Genomic DNA, 13,998 nt, shown 5'->3' with positions numbered 1-13,998 from the left:
TCTGGATTGAATTCCACTTGCCATTTATCTACCCACCCACCTGATCAATCCATTGATATTCTCTCACAGTGCACATTTTCTTTCTCACTCTCCACTACGTGATCAACTTTTTTAATCATCTGCAAGTTTCTCAGTCATGTTGCCTACATGTATGTTTACATCATTCACCGAGAAAATCAGGGGACCCAATACTGAGCCTTGCAGAATCCCACCAGAACCAGCCTTTCACTCGCAGATACAAGTATAAATATATTTTCATCCCTACTCTTTGCTTCCTTTCTAATTTCACTCTTGCAAATTCTACACTCCTCTAGGATTTCTCCAAGAGAAAAACTCTTCTAGCAAGTAGCCAGGCTGCCAAAATAGATGATATTTAAAAAGAATATCTCTCATCTAATTCAATCTCTATGTGTTTACTACTGTTTGAAAGAGATAGATAGTTACAAATCCTTTTATTGAAGTTTAAAGTTTCCTTTTAAGTTTATTTATTAGTGTCACAAGTAGGCTTACATTAATACTGCAATTAAGTTACTGTGAAAATCCCCTAATCACACTCTGGCACCTGTTTGGGTACACTGAGGGGGAATTTAGCATGGCCAATGCACCTGACCAGCACATGTTTCAGACTGTTGGAGGAAACCAGAGCACCCGGAGGAAATCCTCGCAGACCTCGGGAAGATGAGCAGACTCTGCATGGACAGTGATCACAGCCAAGAATTGAACTTAGGTCATTGGTACTGTAGGGCAGCAGTACTAACCACTGTGTCACAGTGCTGCCCAAGTATTTGAACTTCAAATAACACTTTGCTGAATACCGGTTTCTGCACTCTAGAATTCAGTATTTAAAGTTAGTTATGTGGCTACAGGAAGTGCTGAGAGCAATTTAGACACTTTCCCAATAGGAAGGGAGGTGCAGTCACTGAAAGTTAATTTTATACATTTCCTTTATACCAGTCCAAGCAAAGGATTTTTTGTCAGGTTGGTGACCGTCTATCTCAATATCTCTTGTCTTTCTCTATGTTATACAACCATTGTCACCACACCTCTGAACTTTATGCTTTTTGTCCTCCTGATTCCAGACCCATTGCACAGTCATTCTATTCCCTGCATTCTCACTGTGAAAGGCTCATTGCACCATTTTCTGATTCTGCTTAAGTTTCCCAATCTTTTCTTCCTTCTCACAATTCCTTTTTGCATCGCATTATTAACTCTTAATTTATCCAATTTCCTCTCCCGTTCTGTAACTGTGGTGCAGCGGTAGCTCTCTCACTTGAGTTAGAAGGTGGTGACTTTAAGCTCCATTTCAGAGATTCAGACTCAAATTTCAGTGCAACATTGTCAGAAGTGCCATCGTCAAGATGAAATATTTAAAAGACACCATTTACCTTCTCAAGTGGACATAAAAGATACTGTACGTTGGAGCAGTACTTTGGTGATGTGGCCAACTTCTATCCCTCAATCAACAGTGTAAAACCATATTATCTGATCATTTATCTAATTGTTAATGTGGGGTCTTGCTGTGCAAAATTGGCTGTTGCGTTTACTTCCATTTTTTTTTCATGTATTCATTCATGAGATCAGAGAATTGCTGGCAGGGCTGACATTTATTGGCCATCCCTGTTTGTCCTTGAGAAGATTGTGGTGAGCCACCTTCATGAACTGTAGTCTATGTGGTGAAGGTACTCTCATATTACTGCTTTGTATGAAATTCAATGACGAAGGAACGGTCATATATTTCCAAATCAGGATGATTTGAAGGGGTGCTTGCAGATGGCGGTGTTCCCATGCACTGACTGTCCTTGTCCTTCTAGGCGGTCAAGGTTGCGGGTTTGGAAGGTGCTGTCAAAGGACCCTTGGTGAATTGCAGCATCTCACAGATAGTACACACTGCTGCCACTGCGCATTGGCGGTGGAGGGAGCGAATGTTTCAGGTAGTGAATGGGATGTTGATCAAGCAGATTGCTTTATCCTGGATGTTGTTGAGCTTCTTGAGCTTTTTGGAGTTACACTCAACTCGGCAAATCAGAGAACTCTATCGCACTCCTGACTTATAACTTTTAAATGGTGGAAAGGCTTGCGGAGTTAACAAGTGAGTCGCTTGCCACAGAATTCCCAGCATTGTTTCTTCTACATACAATATTGATGTGCTTGGTACAGTTAAATTTCATTTCACTTGAAAGTTTAAAAAAGTTTATTTATTAGTGCCACAAGTAGGCTTACATTAACACCGTGATGAACTAACTGTGAAAATCCCCTGCTTGCCACACCCTAGCTCCTGTTTGGATACACTGAGGGAGAATTTAGCATGGCCAATGCATCTAACCAACATATCTTTCAGACTGTGGGAGGAAACTGGAGCATCCAGAGGAAGCCCAGATAGACACAGGGAGAATGTGCAAAGTCCACACAGACCAAGCCAGGAACTGAACCCGGGTCGCTATGAGGCAACAGTGCTAACCACTATGCCACTGTGACTACACTTCAAAGACTTTATAAGGTCTAAAATGCTTTAGTCATAATGTTATGCAAATTCAAGTTTTTCTTTTTTACACTTTGATGGTGTCCTAGGATTATCATTAAGAGCATGAGTGGAGAAAGCTTAGATGTAGATCAGACAACTGAAATATGGTCTCTATACTACTGCAATTATCAGGATGAGTAATCATGAGAAATAATTCAGACACTTATTGAGGTACTCTAAATTACGATTACTTCCTCTTGCCATTTACAATAAATTATTCACTAGACCAGATTATTTACTGCTAAAAGTTTTTAATTAAGGGTTATCCTGACAACATGTGGTTCTGGTCATCCTTTGGTATTTAGCACTGTTTACAATTCATTCCTGAACTCCATGGGACGCTATGTCACATGTTCTGAAAATTCCATTCCAGCATTGCCTTCCTGCACTTTATTTTCAATAAGAAGCAGAAGGGGTGAGGGATCCTATGTATGTTTAGCCCTGTTTGCTTCAGTCTATGCAAAGAATTCATTTATGTACTGACTTCATGTTAAAATATTTCTGCTTATGCAATTACATTTAAATACTAGATAGTAGGGGTCAACTTAACCTTGACTACATTTTAAAACTCAGAAGGCATGCTGGGTTAGCTAGAAATTGACCGCATTCCTAAAAAGTACACAGCAAGCAAAACAAGTTTTGATAACAAAGACTGAAAAACCTGTTCTTCCTAGACAGAGGCAGACTGCGAAGGATACACAATAACAAGATAAGAATTAATATATTGTTTGGAATTGTGTGCTCAATTTGCAGTTTGTTTTCGAGTTCAGTGTGTCTCAGTACAGGGGCTTGCAGAGAAAACCAGTCTCTCCAACTTTCCTTTCTCTTTTTGTTTCTGTAATGGTAATTTTAAGTTCTGTTCAATAAAAGAAAACCATTTTAAAATCGTACAAATGATGTCCTCACTTATTCAAGGAATGAATGGACCTAACAGTGATGGTGGGGAGGTGGGGGGAACATAATTAGTTTTTGCTAGCTATGGAACAGGTGCTTCTTGATATATCAAATGCCAATCACCCTTTACTGGGAATTTAAACATAGTATTGAGGCATTCAGCCCATTGTGTTTGTAGCATCTCTCACCAGAACTCCACTATTATGGAAGCATGGACTGGTGTAGCACAAAGGGATACATTTCAGCCCTTCGTCCTGTGCCAGCTCATTCAAAGAATAATTTGGTTTGTCCCACACCCTCCTCTTGCCCCATATTCTTGCAATTATTTTCTTTATACAAGTGTGTGATTAGCCTCTATGATCATACGCTTACTACAATTAATCACTTTCTACTTGTATTACAATTAAGTCATAATCCCAGTGGAATTTGATTCTAATACCGCGCATATTCAACTGACAAATTTTCTACCAAGCTCAAACCTATGTCAAGCCTGACAGAACTTCAGGCTTTTCCCATCATGTAAATTTTCCATACATGCATTATGCAGGATCTTTGGTCAGTCCTTTGAGGTTTTTATATTCATTCAGGGATGTGGGCATCGCTGGTTAGGCCAGCATTCATTGCCCATTCCTGATTATCCGTAAGTAGGTGGTGGTGAGCTACCTTTTTGAACTGTTCAGTCCATGTGGTGTAGGTACACCCACAATGTTGTTAGGAAGAAAGTTCTAGGATAATGCCCCAATGACAGTGAAGGAGTGGCAATACATTTCCAAGTGAGGACAGTGAGTGGTTTGGGGGCATCCCAGCCAGGGCAGCCTTGGCTTTCTAGATGCTAGTGTCCAACAGGTTTATTTGGTAGCTCGAGCTTTTGGAGTGCTGCTCCTTCATCAGGTGCGTGTTTCTTCATCAGGTGAAGGAGCAATGCTCCAAAAGCTTGTGCTAACAAATAAACCTGTTGGACTTTAACATGGTGTTGTGAGACTACTTACTATGCCTACACCAGTCAAAAGCTGGCAACTCCACACCACAGATGCTAGTGGTTGTGGGTTTGGAAGGTCCCATGCATTGGAGCTTTGCTGAATGCCTGCAGTGCATTTTATATATGATACATACTGCTGTTATTGTGCATCCGTAGTGGAGGGAGTGAATGTTGGAGGAAAGGGTGCCAATTAAGTGGGCTGCTTTATCCTGGATAGTGTTAAATTACTTGAATCTAGTTAAACCTGCACTCGTGGAAGCAAGGGAGAATAATCCATCATGCTCTTGGCTTATGCCTAGCAGATTGTAGATGGGCTTTGGTGAGTCAGGAAGTAAGTTACTTACCACAGGATTCCTAGTGTCTGACCTGCTCTTTAGGCCACAGTATTTGTAGGGCTAGTTCAGTTTAGTTTCTGATCGATGGTGTTCAAGGGGAATTCAGCAATGGTAATGCCATTGAATGTCATGGGGCGGGGGTTGGATTCTCTGTTGGTGGAGATGGCCATTGCCTGGTATTTGTGTGGCATGAATGTTACTTGCTACTTGTCAGCCCAAGCCTGGATATTGTCCAGGTCTTGCTGCATTTGGACGCAGACTGCTTCAGTACCTGAGGAGTCATGAATCATTGTGTAATCAATGAACGTTCCCACTTCTGACGTTATGATGGAAGGAAGGTAATTGATAAGGCAACATCCTGGAAGTCACCATTGATTAGAAACGGAACTGGACTAGCCATACAAATACTGTGGCCTAAAGAGCAGGTCAAAGGCTAGGAATCATGTGGTGAGTAACTCACCTCCTGACTCACCAAAGCCTGTCTACAATCTACTAGATACATAGAACATAGAAGACAGAACATAGAACATTACAACGCAGAACAGGCCCTTCGGCCCACAATGTTGCACTGACCAGTTAAAAAACAATGACCCTCTAACCTAAACCAATCCCTTTCCATCCATAAACCTATCCACGGATCTCTTAAACGCCCCCAAACTAGGCGCATTTACAACTGCAGCAGGCAGGGCATTCCAATCCCTCACCACCCTCTGGGTAAAGAACCTACCCCTGACATCCGTCCTATAACTACCCCCCCTTAATTTAAAGCCATGCCCCCTCGTGCTAGCTTTCTCCATCCAAGGAAAAAGGCTATCACTATCCACCCTATCTAAACCTCTAAACATCTTATATGTTTCAATAAGATCCCCTCTTAGCCGCCTTCTTTCTAATGAAAACAACCTCAAATCCCTCAGTCTCTCCTCATAGGACCTCCCCTCCATACCAGGCAACATCCTGGTAAACCTCCTCTGCACCCTCTCCAAAGCCTCCACATCCTTCCTATAATGTGGGGACCAGAACTGCACACAATACTCCAAGTGTGGCCGCACCAGAGTTGTGTACAGTTGCAACATGACGCTGTGACTCCTAAATTCAATCCCCCTACCAATAAACGCCAAGACACCGTATGCCTTCTTAACAACCTTATCTACTTGATTCCCAACTTTCAGGGATCTATGTACACATACACCTAGATCCCTCTGTTCATCCACACTATTCAGAGTCCTCCCGTTAGCCCTATACTCTACACATCTGTTATTCCTGCCAAAGTGAATTACCTCACACTTCTCCACATTAAACTCCATCCGCCACCTCTCGGCCCAGCTCTGCAACCTGTCCAAGTCTCCCTGCAAACTATGACACCCTTCCTCACTATCTACCACCCCTCCGACTTTGGTGTCATCAGCAAATTTACTAATCCACCCAACTATACCCTCATCCAGATCATTAATAAAAATTACAAATAGCAGTGACCCCAAAACAGATCCCTGAGGCACACCACTCGTAACTGAACTCCATGACGAATACTTACCATCAACCACCACCCTCTGTCTCCTATCTGCTAGCCAATTCCTGATCCAATTACCTAGATTACCCCCAATCCCATACATCTGCATTTTCTGCAGAAGCCTTCCATGGTGAACCTTATCAAACGCCTTACTAAAATCCATATATACCACGTCATCTGCCTTACCCCCATCCACCTCTTTGGTCACTTTCTCAAAAAACTCAATAAGGTTAGTAAGGCACGACCTACCCGCTACAAAACCATGCTGACTATCTCCAATCAATTCATTACTCTCCAAATAAGTATAAATCCTATCCCTAATAATTTTTTCTAAAACCTTGTCCACAACAGAAGTAAGACTCACCGGTCTGTAATTCCCGGGGAAGTCTCTGTTCCACTTCTTAAACAATGGGACAACATTCGCTATCCTCCAATCTTCCGGCACTATATCTGAGACCAACGACGACCTGAAGATCAGAGCCAGAGGCTCTGCAATCGCCTCTCTTGCCTCCCAGAGAATCCTAGGATAAATCCCATCCGGCCCAGGGGACTTATCCATTTTCAAACCCTCAAGAATATCCAGCACATCCCCCTTATCAACTGCAATACTGTCTAGTTTACACCCCTGTAACCCAGTGTTCTCCTCAGCTACATTTATGTCCCCCTGCGTGAACACCGAAGAGAAATATTGGTTCAATGCCTCTCCAATCTCTTCTGGTTCCACACAACTTCCCTCTGCTGTCTGTAACTGGCCCTAATCTTGCCCTAACCAACCTTCTGTTCTTAACATATCTATAGAACGCCTTAGGATTCTCCTTAATCCTATCAGCCAAAGCCTTCTCATGTCCTCTTTTAGCCCTTCTTAACTCACTCTTCAACTCCCTCCTAGCCAATCTAAAGCTTTCTAGGGCACTACCTGAGCCCTCAAGTCTCATCCGAACATAAGCCTCCTTTTTCTTTTTAACCAGCGAATCAACTTTTTTAGTGCACCACGGTTCCCTAGCTCGACCAATTCCTCCTTGCCTGACAGGGACATACCTATCAAGGACTCGCAGTAGCTGCTCCTTGAAAAAACTCCACATTTCGGACGTTCCCAGTCCCTGTAGTCTCCTAGTCCAACCTATGCTTCCTAATTCTCTCCTAATAGCCTCATAATTACCCTTCCCCCAGCTAAAACTACTGACCCGAGGTTCATGTTCATACAAGACAAGAGCGTGATGGATTATTCTCCCCTTGCAAAGGAATATAATGGCTATCTCATCCAAAGACTCTGGATATAATTACCTAGCATGACTAGTGGACTCTAGTTTGAATAAAGATGAGGGTTAAAAGCTAGCCAAGAGAGCTGTCCATGCCTGTGTGTCTGTCTGTTTGTATATATGCCACGACAAAAATGATACATAAGAGAGGCAGAGCTCCAGCAAAAATAGCCAGATTTTGCAGGAACATCTACAATCTCTCTCTCTGACTGTGAAAGTCAATCAGCCAGCTGAGGGATTGCAGCTGGAGAAAAAACTGAAATCTTTCTACCAAGTTACAGAACACCTGAAACGAAATGAATTATTTGCCAGCCGAAGTCAACTAGTGCAATCAACTCGCATCAACCACAATATTGACCATCCACTCCTCGCCATTCTTCTGTATAACATTTTACCTAACTTAATTTTGGACTCAATTCTTAGCTATAATCCATATGAATGTGTTTTACCATTTCTTCTTACCTTTTTAGTAGTTAACAAACTTACTCCATTTTAACTCAAGAAAGCTTGGTTAAATTGGTTCCTTTTTAGACATAACTAATAGGTCTGGAAAAGGTATCCAAAGAAAAAGGAATCTTGTATGGTTAAGCCTTTGGTGTTACCAGCAGAGGATGGGTTGAACAAAGTCATGGAGCCAGTCATCTCACTTCACCTGGATTTGTACAATTTGGGGGCATCCTAGCCAGGGCAGCACACTGACATAGTGGTTAACGTTGCTGCCTCATAGTGCCAGGGACCCGGGTTTGATTCCTGGCTTGGGTCACTGCCTGTGTGGAGTTTGCACATTCTCCCTGTGTCTGCGTGGCTTTCCTCTGGCTGCTCCAGTTTCCTCCCACAGTCTGAAAAATGTGCTGGTTAGCTGCTGGAGTGTGGTGACTCGAGGGATTTCAGAGTACCTTCATTGCAGTGCTGTTATTAGCCTTATGACTAATAAATAAACTTTATTTTAAGACAATGACAAATAGAGGGATCTCACCTGGATCATCAGCTTTTGAGGAATCTTATCTGGGGCAGGTCATAACATATTCTGACTCCAACAGGCAGAAAGTTCTCCCCCTGATTCTCATTGACTTGATTTGTTTTGTTGGGGACTTGATGCCAAACACAGCCTTAATATCAAGGGCAGTTACTCTCACCTCCTCTCTTGAGTTCAGCTCTTTTGTGCATGTTTTGTCCATGTTAAATTAAAAGCGGAGGCGTTTAGAGTAGTTAAGAGTAGTGGGTGAGAAGAGGATTGGAAGAGGTTTAAATGTCAACAAAGATTGACAAAGAATTTGATAAAGAAGGGTAGGAGAAACTATGAAGCTGGGCTAGCGCTTAATATAAAAAAGGATAGCAAGGGTTTTTATAAATATATAAAAAGGAAGAGGCTGGCTAGGGTGAACGTTGGACCCTTAGAGGATGAGAAGGGGGACTTAGTGGTAGGGGATGGGGATATGACTGAGGTCTTGAATAACTTTCTTGTTTCGGTCTTCACGGAGGAGGATGTGAATAATTTGCTGGATGTTAGAGATGGAAAGGTGGTAGGACTGGAGGGTCTCAATGACATTATTGTTACTAGAGAGGCGGTGCTCGACAGACTGGAGGGACTGATTGTGGACAAGTCCCCAGGACCGGATGGAATGCATCCGAGGGTTCTGAAAGAAATGGCGGAGGAGATAGTGGATGCCTTGGTGGTTATTTTCCAAACGTCGCTGGATTCCGGGGAAGTGCGGGAAGATTGGAAAACGGCTAATGTTACGCCGTTGTTTAAGAAGGGTGCCAGGCAAAAGGCAGGGAATTATAGGCCGGTTAGTTTAATGTCTGTTGTAGGTAAAATGTTAGAAACCGTCATCAAGGAGGAAATAGCAAGGCATCTTGAGGGGAATTGCTTGATAGGGCAGACGCAGCACGGTTTTGTTAAGGGGAAGTCGTGTCTGACAAATTTACTGGAGTTCTATGAGGATGTGTCTAGGGCGGTGGATAGAGGAGAGCCGGTGGATGTGGTCTTTCTTGATTTTCAGAAGGCGTTTGACAAGGTACCTCACAAGAGGTTACTGCAGAAGGTCGAGGGGCATGGAGTTGGGGGTAGGGTGTTAGCGTGGATAGAGGATTGGTTGTCAAATAGGAGGCAGAGAGTGGGGGTCAATGGGTGCTATTCGGATTGGCGGATGGTGACTAGTGGAGTGCCCCAGGGGTCGGTGCTGGGGCCTCAGCTATTTACCATTTATATAGATGATCTGGAGGAGGGAACCGAGTGTATGGCGTTGAAATTTGCTGATGACACCAAGATTGGTGGAACGGCAAATTGTGCGGATGGTGTGGAGAGTCTGCAGAAGGATCTAGATAGGCTGGGCAAATGGGCCAGGAACTGGCAAATGGAATTTAATGTTGGCAAGTGCGAGGTGGTCCACTTTGGTAGGAATAATGGTAGGAAGGATTATTACTTACGTGGCGAAAAACTGCAGCAGGCGACGGTGCAGAGGGACCTCGGGGTCCTTGTGCATGAGTCGCAAAAACCCAGCCTGCAGGTGCAGCAGGTGGTCAGGAAGGCGAATGGGATGCTGGCCTTCATAGCGAGGGGGATTGAATATAAAAGTAGGGAGGTCTTGCTGCGGCTGTATAGGGCATTGGTGAGGCCGCAGCTGGAGTACTGTGTGCAGTTTTGGGTGCCGTACTTACGCAAGAATATTTTGGCCTTGGAGGGAGTGCAGAGGAGGTTTACTAGGCTGATGCCGGAGTTGAGGGGGTTGAGCTATGAGGAGAGGCTGAATAAACTAGGCTTGTACTCGTTAGAGTTTAGAAGAATGAGGGGAGATCTCATTGAGACATATAAGATGATGAATGGGATGGATAGGATAGAGGTGGAGAGACTCTTCCTGCTCAGAAAGGACAGTAGGAATAGGGGGCATAGCCTCAAGATAAAGGGGGTGCGGTTTAGAACGGAGTTGAGGAGGAACTTCTTCACTCAAAGGGTGGTGAATCTCTGGAATTCTCTGCCCGTTGAAGTGGTGGAGGCTACCTCGCTAAATATTTTTAAGACGCGGGTTGATGGGTTTTTGATAAGAGAGGGGATTAAGGGTTATGGGGAGAGGGCGGGAATGTGGAACTGAGCCATGACAGATCAGCCATGATCTTATTGAATGGCAGGGCAGGCTCCCGGGGCTAGATGGCCTACTCCTGCTCCTATTTCTTATGTTCTTATGTTCTTATGTTTGAACCAAGGCTCTAATGAGGTCAGGAGCTGAATGATCCTGGCGAAACCCAAATTAAGTGTCGGCGAGCAGGTTTTTGCCATTGTGTGGCCTGATGTCATGAGATAACACTGTTGATGACCCTTTCCATCAACCATGTTGATGATCGAGAGTAGACTGATGGGGTGATAATTGGCTGGGTTGGATTTATTTTGCTTTTTGTGTAGGGATCACATATATCTGGTCAATTTTCCACATTGCTGGGTAGATACTACTGATGTAGCTGTACAGGAATATTTTGACTAGTAGCATGGCAAATTCTGGAACACAAGTCTTCAGTACTATTGCTAGAAAATTGTCAGGATCTAAGGCCTTTGCAGTATCCAGTGCTGTCTCTTGATTCTGTAACCAGAGCATGAGGTGACAGAGTGCGGTTGAGTACAATTCTGCTGCTGGTATTGGGCCAAAGCGCCTCACGGAGGCCTATTCTTGAGCTGCTAGATCTGTTTGAAGTTATTTAGCATGATGGTAGTGCCACACAATCCAACGGAAGATATCCTCAAGGTAAAGATTGGACTTAGTCTCCACTAGGACCGTGTAGTGGTCACTCCTACTGATACTATCTTGGACAGTTGTACCTGCGGCAGGCAATTTGGCGAGGATGATTGTTTTTCCCTCTTGTTGGTTTCTCATCTAGTCTAGCAGCTATGTCCTTTAGGACTTGGGCAGCTCAGTCTGTGGTTCTACACTAAACCACTCTTGGCAATGGACATTGAAGTCCCCCACCTAGCGTACACTCTGTGCCTTTGCCACCTCAATGCCTCCTCCAACTGGTGTTCAACATGGAGGGATACTGATTCATCAGCTGAGGAGGGGACAGCATGTCATAATTAGCAGGAAGTTTCCTTGCCACTGTGTGGCCTGATGTCATGAGACTTGATGGGGTCTGAAGTTGATGTGGGGATTCCCAGGACAATGTCTTCCTGACTGTGTACTACTGTGCCATCACCTCTGCTTTTGAAGATGTATTGGGGGCAATTCTCCCAACCCGTTGTGCTGCTCCAGCAGTACAATGGGCCAGGAGACCAGAAGTCATTTAAAGGCCTGTACGCGTGTTTCCAGGGCCAGGATTTTTCATGTAATCAGCTCCACAGAGCTGATTCCCATATTTAAATTCCAGTTTCCATCCCATTAGTAGGCCTGGGACTGAGGTCTAGGGGTCCATTAGCGTCTCCACAACCCCCCCCTTCCCCCTGCCAGGAGTGGTTCACTTCAATGGGGTTTACACCTGCTTCCCACTAACAGGGAACAGGTGGCCAACCCTGGTGGCAGGGAGAGAGGTCACGGAGACCCCAGGAGATTGGGGATAAGGAAGGGGGTGGCCCCTGGGCATTGCCATCCTGGTATTGCCAAACTGGGCCTCTGGCACTGCCCAAGGAGCAAACTGGCAATGCCCGAGGGACACTTTAGCACTGCCTACCAGGCATCAGTCAATGTCAAGGTGGGGGGGGGGGCAAAGGGAGGCGAAGCCTATTGGGGGGTAGGTCCGCTGCATACGGATCAGTGGCAGAGGGAGGGAGGATGGGAACGAGACAGCCACCTGGGTCGGGGTGGATGTTGAGGGGGTTGGGGCTATTGGGACTGCTGAGGGGCAATGGGACTGCCAAGGAATTGGTCATCGGGACTGCAGTGTGCGGGGGAGCTCGGGACTGCAGGGCACTGGGCACTGGGGGTGAGGTCAGGACTCCCGGGGGGAGGGTTGATCGGAGAGATTGGGGAGGAATATCGGTGGTAGCCTGGAGAGGCCCAAGAGAGCAGCAATCTGGGGGTTGGATAAGGTTGGTAGCCCAGCGATGGGGGAAATTACATGGTTAGCCAGTAATCGGGAGGTCGGCAGTGAGAGCTACTGTGCCGGAGCCAATCTCTGCTTTGACAGGTTGGCACACAAGCAAGGACCCGCTCAATGCTATGCTGCCGGCCTCTCCAGCAGGAATCGGTCCTGTCCCTCGATTTTCAGCATGAATTTGTCTGAGGCACTCTGCAGTGCTCAGAGTGCGGCAATTTCATTTTGAAAATCCCGCCAAAAAACCCAGCAGGGCTTAACTCTCGCTTTTACGTGAATTCGGCACTCAGAATTTTTTTGGGAGAATCGTCCTCATTGTCTGTGAGGTATCATTCCACAAGTATGACTGTGAGACAATTCTCCCAATTTTGGCCCAAGTTCCCAGATGTTAGAAAGGAGGACTTTGTAGTGTTGACAAGAGTTGGTTTGGCTGTTGTCATTCGCGGTGCCTTGGTTGAAGTGACGTGATCTGTTCAGTTTCATTCCTTTTTGTAGGCTTTGTAGCAGTTGGATACAACTGAGTGGCTTGCTAAGTCATCTCAGAAGGCATTTAAGAGTGGACCAGATTGCTGTGGGCGTAGAGTCACATGTGGGCCAGGCCAAGTAAGGTTTCCTTTCCTAAAGATCATTAGTGGACTAGGTGGGTTTTTACGACAATCGACCTAGAACAGAATCATAGAATACCTACAGTACAGAAGAAGTCATTCAGCCCATTGAGCCTATACAGACAACAATCCCACCACCCTGGCCCTATCCCCACAACCACACATATTTACCCTACTAATTTCCACTGCTATCCCCCTCACATGAAGGAACATTTTAGCATGTTCAATCGACCTAACCCATACATTTTTGAACTGTGGGAGGAAACCAGAGCACCCAGAGGAAACCCATGCAGACACGGAGCGAACGTACAAACTCCATGCAGACAGTTACCCAAACTGAGAACTTTTAATTGTAGGATTTATAAAAATTAAATTCAAATTCAAACCCTAGCCCCCAGGGTTTTATTCTGGGTCTCTGGATTACTAGTGCAGTGACAATACCACTATGCCACTGCCTTCCCCATTTCTCCCTCATAGCCACAACCAGGTTATCAGGTTACTCCCATGACAGCCACTTAGGTGTTCGATAAATAAGTTTTTGCTTTTGTTTTGTCAATTGTTATTTTTCTTCTTGTCTTTATCATGTGCACTTGTTTGGCTGAAAAGATGTATTGTTGCTGCCCTAAAACTTCAATCATTGCTGTTCTATAACTAAAACAAAACATATGCATGGCACCAACTATCCAATCAATATTCCTTCCTTTCTTGCCCATGGAAAAACATTGAGGATCCAATATTAACAGAGAGGTTGCCTGGGAGACTGCTGAAAAGTCTCTTAATAATTAAGGACCACATAATAAGATTTTTGTTCTGTTTATTGCCAGCTGGCAGCTAACCAAATTGACAGTCTGGCCTGGAAGGGAAAAACACTCTTAAAGGCAG

Source organism: Carcharhinus amblyrhynchos, chromosome 17, assembly GCF_965287045.1.
Source record: "Carcharhinus amblyrhynchos chromosome 17, sCarAmb.v2.hapA, whole genome shotgun sequence".
Classification (NCBI taxonomy): domain Eukaryota; kingdom Metazoa; phylum Chordata; class Chondrichthyes; order Carcharhiniformes; family Carcharhinidae; genus Carcharhinus; species Carcharhinus amblyrhynchos.
Note: the sequence above shows the minus strand (reverse complement) of the source record.